The sequence below is a fragment of the Leptonychotes weddellii genome, chromosome 12 (genome assembly GCF_054177405.1).
Source record: "Leptonychotes weddellii isolate Sample4059 chromosome 12, ASM5417740v2, whole genome shotgun sequence".
Classification (NCBI taxonomy): domain Eukaryota; kingdom Metazoa; phylum Chordata; class Mammalia; order Carnivora; family Phocidae; genus Leptonychotes; species Leptonychotes weddellii.
Window position 1 is genome coordinate 89,802,756 of NC_138380.1, and position 9,200 is coordinate 89,811,955.

The 9,200-nt window shown below is 43.8% G+C and overlaps 1 long non-coding RNA gene across 1 annotated transcript in view; it reads right to left on the minus strand.

The window, feature by feature from the left end:
* Positions 1 to 2,985: 2,985 nt before the first annotated feature.
* The window catches only part of LOC145716621 (uncharacterized), a 58,281-nt gene continuing 52,066 nt past the window's right edge, over positions 2,986 to 9,200 (minus strand). The window contains exon 3 of the long non-coding RNA XR_014139434.1: positions 2,986 to 5,703. This is a non-coding gene — a long non-coding RNA (uncharacterized LOC145716621). The remainder of the gene's footprint in view (positions 5,704 to 9,200) is intronic.

Below are 9,200 nucleotides of genomic sequence, written 5' to 3' on the forward strand. Positions count from 1 at the left end.
GACAGATTTCGGTTCTCCTCTGCCATTAGGGCCACGAGGCATCACAAGGAGCCACTGGAAAAAGGTTTGGGGGAAGTCCCCTTAGCTTCTGGACCAGGACAGCAGTTAGTGGCCCCGGGCAGGATGAAGTTCAATCGGACAGTGTGGGACCAATCCTGGCTCCACAGACTGCTGGCTGTGCACCCTTGGGGAACTCATATAATCCGTTTACCCTAATGTCCTCACCTGCAAAAAACCATACTGATTTCTACCTCAGGAAGGGCATACTAATTTCTACCTCAGAAACACCAGAACAGACTGAGTTTCTGGTAGAGTGGAGGACGTATGCAGCCTCTCACAAAGAGGGCAGTGCAGTTCTGCTAGCGGATGGGGAAAATGAGCCCTGTATGAGGTTTTATAAAACCTAGCGCAAGAAAATGAAGATCCCTCCCAAATCCCCTTGAAAATTTCAAAATGAGTAGTTGGGAGCTTTGCACTTCCAAATTTACTCTCTAGCTTCTGCAAAGCTTAGCTGAAGTCATATGGTCCCATATCTCTTACTTAGGTCCTGCAAATATGATCAGATTTTCGAGGCACTTTTGCATCCTCCAAGATGGCAAAAGACTTCTGGGAGTTTTGTGATTCACAGGTTTCCTTTAACATCTGGGCCCCTCTGACCCCAGAGGCACCCTCCCCACCCCCCCACCCCCGCCCCAGGGCTAGCCAATTCCTAGAGGCCGCAAACGACTTGTCTGCAAACACTCCTTCCTGATGGAAACCAACCAATCCCAAGCGCATAGTTCCAGCCACCTTCTTTATTGGGTTCTTGCACTCTGGGCCATGATGCCCCCCTGACCCCTGTAATCACCCTGGATCTCTGTGCCAGACTGTGGGACAGCCCCTCTGCCCCAGGACCCACTGAAATTATTCAAACTAGCCAATTCTAAACCTGCCCACTCTACCTTGCCCATCCCTACCTGTGGAAACCACAGGATGGGCTTTTATCCGCATTTCCCTGGGCTCCCTCTGCCTCCCAGCTGACCCTGGCACCTCCTCGTATGGCCCTGCATGGTGGTACCTCCTGCTTCTTGGGAACCGTGAGTATTAACTTCTTCTTTACTGATGGTCATTTCCATGTCTGCCCGTACCTGATTAAGACAAATCCCAGATATCCCTAACATAACCTTAATTAGATTCTCTGCTCTTTAGAGAGAGAAGGGCACATATGTAATTAAAATGAAACTAAGAAAACCATAATGTGGGAGTGGCTAGACTTTTCAATTACATCCTGCTTCTGAGTGCCAAATATCACCGCTGAGCTCGGGGCCTGCAGAGACCGCCGCTGCGTCCTTTGTCACCTGCCATTATCATTTCTGCAGGAACACGTCCTGATGGCGTTCTGAGCCAGCTCTCCTACTGACTGTGGGCTTCCGCAGGATCGAGTTGCGAGGTTTATTCAACTTGTGCCTTCCTGGTGGCTGGTTCGGAGCCCGGCACTCCATACATCCAGAATACGTGCTTGTGAATTGAACGCTTGAATGACCACGGCTCCACCCCCAAGCTCCGAGGACACGGGTCACTGTGCTTCTAGATAAGAAAGGAGGAAACAGCCTTTAACCACAGAGTTGTTACACGCTGGTGGGTCATACTCACGAGTCAGGTGTATCAAGGTGATTAGTAAAGTACCAGAGTTTGCAAATCAGAATGTATTTACAGTTCACCGTTTCCTGAGATCCTACTGTTGACCTGCACCCCATTGCACTCTCTTGAGTGATGGCTGCTGCCTCTGGAATGTATGTAGCCTCAGATTGCTCAGGGGAGTGTGGTCCATAAGTGGGCACCATCAGTCACATTGCCATGGTGGTAAAAGGCTGAGAACCATTGGTTTAGAGGCCGTGATGGCCGTGTTCTTCGTCACTGAGACAGGTGTGGACCCGAGATGGCAGAAAGGCCCAAGAACCATTGGGTTCACGTAGAATAGGCTACATGGACACTTGGTCTTCGGCAGGGTATTTCTCATGATTGTTCTGTCGTTACTCTTCTCGATGCTCTGTAGGCTACAAGCACAACAAGGAAGAAAACTCTGAAACTGGACACGAGATTGGTGCAAGCACTGTGCACTTTGGCAAGCACTCACATGGGATTTTCCAAAGGCTGTTTCTGTCCCTATTTATTTGCCAGATCAGCCCTTTGATTAGGACGTATCCTGAGGAAATGTATCTGAGATCCACAGGGTGAGGCCGTCGTAGATTCTAGTAACCAAGAACTAGCTGTTACCCTTTAGAACAGTTGATTACAAATGGCCTAGCATGCCAGCAAAATATTAATACCTTTGATTTCTCTGTATTGCTGTTATTTTCTTTCTGGAAACAGAATTCAAATCTTGCTTGTTTAGTAAGTCATTACTGCAATTTATTGATATTGCATGCTGGTGACATTGCTTTTTGTTTAGGTTTTACGTGACTAGCTTCGTAGCTCTTAAGAACACCGCTCTTATGGCAGAAAGACCTATAACACAAAGGGCTTGTGTCCCCACTGGGAAACTTCAACGGGAATCTTACCGTCTCAAGATTACACTGACCTCATGTGTCTTGAATAAATAATGATGTAGTTCTCACTTGATTCCTGTTTTTTTTTTATTTGTTTATTCAAGGGATATTATTGCATCTATTGATAACCCACTGTGGCTCACTGTCTTTGCCACTACTCATTGCTGAAGGGAAATAAGGTGGTGATGCTCAATTCTCTGTAGGGAAAAATTAATTTTAATTTTTGATCCATTGCAGACCAATATTTTTTTTTGTTTTTTTTTATTCTTATGTTAATCCCCTACATTACATTATTAGTTTTAGATGAAGTGTTCCATGATTCATTGTTTGTGCATAACACCCAGTGCTCCCCGCAGAATGTGCCCTCCTCAATACCCACCACGAGGCTAACCCATCCTCCCACTCCCCTCCCCTCTAGAACCCTCAGTTTGTTTTTCAGAGTCCATCGGCAGACCAATATTTTTATAAAGTGTAGTAGAATCATAAAGTATAATAGAAATGAATAAAATAAAAGACCTCCATATGATACACCCGACTTATTAGATTCAATGGACATTTCATATAGCTATCATTAGAACAAACATGACATAATTGCTCTGAAAGTCTCTGAGAACTTGCAGAATTTCTGCAGCTTGGAAATAGACTATTTCTGGACCAGCATGGGTGCCCGCGTTCTGAGGAGCCTGGAGGAGAGGTCCTTCTACTGACTTCCTGTCCCAGCAAACGGCAAGTCCGCGCTCCAGACCAAACCCAGGGAGCCATCTTTGGGATATCTGACTTTCTCTGGTTGGGCCTCAGTTGAAGTGAGGCAAGCATCAGGGGGGCTGTGAGTCATGAACAAGTCCTAGCCAGGAGACTTACGGTCGCAGGGGGTTTTTTGTTGGGCTTCCCGGGCTGATTGCTGCAGGTGTGGGTCAGGGTTGTGTTTTTATATACCTTGTGCCCATTGTCCCTTTGTATATTCAGTCTCAGGAGATTTGAGGGTGGGGGCAGGCAGCACAAATGAGAGTGAGTATGGTGACACAGATTTGGGGACAGAGAGGCTGGCCCAGCATCGGCAACCCCACTGGCAAGATGAGGCTGTTTGGGTGAAGAGTTTCTAAGAAGATGAGTGTTCATTTCTAAAACCATGATTAGGGCGGGGGCGCCATGATCTCTGGGTATGTATGTGTGTGGTTTGGGCAGGGAGCAGTGTTTACTAGGCGGGAGGCCTTGATATGATGGGAAGCAGGGACAGAGAGGTACAAACAAAGGCAGCAAGACTAAAGCAGGCTGAGTCTGTGATGCAGAAGCTCAGGCATTCTGGGACAAGACCACTGTCCTTGTAGTGCTTCATTCCTTATCCAGAAGACAGGGTTCCACGTGTGGGTCTAAATCCACTGCCTCCTCCAATGTGGGCAAAAATATATTGCATTGCCTCTTGGACCCACCTAATTTTGAAATTAACAATAATATGTTATGGAGTCACTGTGGATACTTTGGACCGCTCTCAGTCAATTTTTGCCAGAATCTACTGGATCTACCATTTCCCCGGGACCCGAGGAAGGAACAAGAGGTGAAGGGGAAAAACCAGTTTTGGCAGAGGAGATAGCAAAGGCCCGCGGGCATGAAGCAGTGTTGTGACTTCTGCGAGCATAAGTTGGGTGTAACTGGAGTCTAGAGTATGTGAGTCTAACAGAGCCATCCAAAACCAGATGCAAAATTGTGCCATAAAGGACATGAGCGAAGATATTGGGCTGAGCCACAGATTATTCCAGGAAAGGACTGTGCTTCTGTATGTTCCTAAAATATTAACTTGACAGTCCAGTCCCTAGGAGTGTTAGCGACTTTTGCCAGATGTCTGTTCTGCAGTGCTCCCTCAGCCCAGAGGATGGGCTGTAAGCCCCCATCAGCACCCCGGTGTGAACTGTTTCTCACCTCCGTGAGGATCGACGGGAAGGACACTGTGTGATGTGCAAGGACAAGGGTGGAAGGCATGATTTCCCACAGAGGAGCAAATAGGGCCACAGACAAGCTCTATATAGTCATTCGGGTCCTTTAAGCAAAAAAGAGGAATTCATTACTAAATCCGGCTGACTGGAGACAGCCAGGGCTCAGAGTATGTAACCCATTAAAGAAACAAAGACCCTTGTAAATACCCTTAAAGGCAATGGAGTTATGTTTAATTCAAATCAATTCTCTTTATCTATTCAACAAGGCTTTTTAGAAATTTCAAGATTATACTTTTAAAATCTCTGATCAATGTACTATCTGTGGAGAAATGCAACATCACTTCACTGGTAGACTACTTTCTATACTCTAGCCTTTAATTCACCTCAATTGTGCTTAATCAGAATCGACAGCAGAGAGCAGGGACTCTGGAATCACATGTACCTGCGTTTCATTGCCATGCTTCGCTCCGGGAGCTGGTCAGAAGAGCCAGCCTCTTGCAGCCTCCAGTGTCCCCTTGTGTAAAAGGAGGACAATAGGGGACTCATCTGTAGGGATCCCATGAGGGTCATGTGAGGCAATGTGCCCTACGTGCCTAATGGCCCAGTGCATTTCAACTACTCTTATTAAGGAAATTTTGCTCTGTTTTTAAGATTCTTTGCTGGCTTCCTGGTTCTGAAGTCCAGGCTTTCATTTCTATGCTAATATTCTTTCTACCACTTATAAAAGAGGTGTGTCTAAATCTCGCTACATCATTATGAAACATGGCTCACAGTAGAGTCATGTGGGTGGTAGCCAGACACTGTGTCTTTGTTTGGTCATTTAGTGATGTAACCCTTGAAAAATCCTCTCTCAGATCATTCTGTTGGGAACAGTTTCCAAGCCATTAAAATGTTATTCTTCCAAGTCTTCCCGCGTGGCTAACAGGAGAATGGAGACAAAAATGCAGTGTCACTCAGGCTTTGCCTAAAATGAATGGAACCCTCCTCAGCAAGGCACAGTGTGAGATCCATCAGGAAGGTATAGGCTGGGTGTGGTGATGGACTTAGGGTAACCCCGAGTGACAGGGAGCAGAGAGCAGGTGTGGGAGCTTCTAGGGCCCAGGCCCTCCATCACCTTTCCCTTCTTTAGCGAGTCTTGTCACATCCTCTTCCAGTTAGAACGTAGTGACTGTGGGAAGGGGCGTCACTGACGGTCACACAGAGAACCACCGTTGAACCCGGGGAGGAAGAGCAACATGGCTCATCTGTGAAAGAGAGATAGGACCCGAATTTGTCTGGAATAATTGAACTTGTTGTGTCAGTGAAGGTCCTATTCAAGAAAGAAAACTGGTAGGATAGATTATAGATAATTAAGAGAGAGAGAGAGATAAAATAGGTAGATAAATATATAGATAAGATAGATAATAGAGATAAATAGATAAAAATAGAGATAAATAGATATAAATAGATATAAATAGATTCAAATAGAGGTAGATAGGAAACCTTTTTTCTATCTATCTGAGAATGAAAACTGATAGGATAGATTATAGATTATAGAGAGATAGATAAATAGATAGGTAAGATAGGTAGATAGATACATAGATAAGATAGATAATAGAGATAAATATAGATAGATATAAACAGATTCAAATAGAGATAGAAAGGAAACTATGTGCTTCAAACATAATTGACATATGATGTTCTATTAGTTTCAGGTACCTGACAGTGACTGCATGTTTTTCTGCATTACCAAATAATCCCCACCTTAAGGCTAGTTGCCATCTGTCATCATACAAATACGACGATATTATCGACTACATTTCCTCTGCTCTATGTTACATTCCCATGACTTCTTTCTGGAATAACTGGAAGTTTGCTCCTCTTAATCCCAATAACCTACCTCACCCATCGCCCCCAATGCCTCCCCACTCTGGTAACCACCAATTTGTTCTCTCTTTTTATGACTCTGCTTCTGTTGTTCGTTTTTTTGATCCCACATATAAGTGGATTGATAGAAAACTGACCATCACATATCACACTGAGTTTAGCAAGAAAGTTCATCAAAGCCTATGAAAATAACATTTCTACCTCAAACTGCCCATTTACATCAGTGGCACCACTGAAATTCCAGTTTTATAGGTTTTTTTCTCTTCCTGGTTCCTCAGTTATAATTTTCAAGTAGCCCACAATTCCTGAGGATTTTTCTGAGAATTATCATTCGTGTCTCCCTTTTTCTCCAATCCCATATTCTAGCCTCACACAGACCCTGGAGCCCCAACACTGCAGCTCTGTCATGTCCTCCTCATTGGAGTCTGCTCTGGTCTCATTAACTCTGTACCAAAATAATGAAACACCTTTCCCCACATTTCTTCTCTGTGTTGACAGATCTACTAAGCCTGAGTTCCTTATCCCAGCATCTTCATCCCTCCATGATCACTGACCTAACCCTTCCTGGCCTGTGGTCCTCAGAGACCCCCCTTCCCTCATCACCAGGGGAGCATGCCTGTCCTTCCAGCTCTTTGTCTGCACTCCTGGTGGTCCTCAAGACTGCCTCCCGTGGATCTCTGAGCTGCTGTTGGTTCCCCACTCTTTTTCTGTCTTATGCTGGGTGTTGAGGAGTTACCAGCAGAGTGAACACCTCACAGCAAAGTGCAAAGTTAGCGAAGTCAGACTGACAACCCAACAAGAAGTGAGTGTCTGACAAGAAGTGGGAAGGAATGAGGGAGAGTTTCCTGTCAAGTTGAACCTCATGAAATTGCTGTTTTTCTGGGTATAAAAAAACCCAAACAATCAGTTGAACATTGGCAATTTCAGGTGGCATAGATGAGTCTAGAGGCGGTCCATGGAGGAGGTCGGGGGTAGAGGGCATGGGGAAGGCAGAAGGGTGCCATCCCACTGGCTCGCCTCCCTGTGGCTGGAGCAGAGACCCCTCCCCTGAAACAGTGGGCATGAATGCCATGACATTCGTGGTGGAGTTGCCAGCAGGTTGTCAGGTGGAAAACTCTAAGCAGTGGTGCTGGTGTGGGGGCAGGGACAGAGGGAAACAGCCAGGTCCTTGGAGGAACTGAGCAATGTGCAAAAAACAAAAACAGAAACAAAAACTAACCAACTACAACACACAATGTGCATCAATATTTAACTATTCTCCCTTTGGGGAGAGATGAGGGTTTTAGACTGCTTTTATTTACTTGCTTACTTACTCATTTCTTGCTATCAATAGGAATATGCAATGAATATCCTATATTCATGATTATTTCTTTAAAATGAGAGCCTGGAAACGAAATTGCTGGGTCCAGCCATATAAAATATGGCAAGGCTGTTTGATGTACATTGTCAGTCACCCACCAGAATGTCCTGGGACATCAGCTTTGCCACGAGCCACATGTGAGAGGACCTGTTGTCTTCATCTGTTGGCAACAGGATTAGCCTTTGTCATTGTGATGAGCAAATAATAGTTTATTACTTTTTAAATGATTTTTTAATCACCAATGTGGCTGAACATTTATTTTGGACATCTGCATTTCCTTTGTAATTTTATTTTTTATAATAAAGGCAGTTTATTTAATATAGAATATGATTCCAACTTTATGCCTTTTTGAACTCCAAATTGACTAGATTAAGAAAATAGGACTGTTATCATAGATGCTGCATAGAAAATAAGATTGCTGAGGCTGAATTCATACTAATGTTGATACTAGGTGACATGCCAAGTTCTAGGTATTTCTCTCTCTCTTTGCATTTTGTTTTCATTGTGTAGAAAGCTCATCAGGAAGTTAGGATTCACCAGCTGATGTCTGGAAAATGCTTTACCATCCTTATAAAGATCCCCTGCTTTACACAATTTTATTAATTCATTTGCCCTGATGTTCAAATGGTGTATATTAAAATACAGAGAGAGTGAGGATATGAGAGAGAAGGAAAGAGACAAAGACAGAGCAAGACACACATACACAGAGAGAGCAATTCTAAGAAACAGAGCATTTCCTTAGAAAATCAAATCCCTGTGCTAGCCCATGTGACACGTAGTGCTTGTAGAACTGTATCTTTGCTGCCTAGATTTCTGGTTTGGTTGCTGGGATGAATATTCATCATCCATGAGCTCTATCCATCAGCACTGGCTTTTAAAGTACATCAGATGGGTCTGTAATGGCCCAGATAGGAGAGCGAAAAGTACAGGAGAGACAATTGAGCACAATTTACTTAAAGTGATTTTTCCCCCTTTAGGGATTTTGTTATGTGAATTCTAACTATCAGAAAGAATGTTCTGTCTGTTGATCTGAAGTTACAAACACAGGATATTTACTCTGCAAACTGCAGGAAAGGATGAATAGAATGGAAGGGACCTGGGTAAATTTTTTGCCAAATTATAAAAATATTTGCATAAAATCATCCACCATCAACACTTTTCTCTAAAGAAATAATGGATTTAACAAGACAGAAGAAAGAGAAATTAAGGAGTCTATCCCATTTACAACTGCACCAAAAACCATAAGATACCTAGGAATAAATCTAACCAAAGAGGCAAAGAATCTGTACTCAGAAAACTATAAAATACTCATGAAAGAAATGGAGGAAGACACAAAGAAATGGAAAAACGTTCCATGCTCATGGATTGGAAGAACAAATATTGTGAAGATGTCAATGCTACCTAGAGCAATCTACACATTCAATGCAATCCCCATCAAAATACCATCCACTTTTTTCAAAGAAATGGAACAAATCATCCTAAAATTTGTATGGAACCAGAAAAGACCCCGCATAG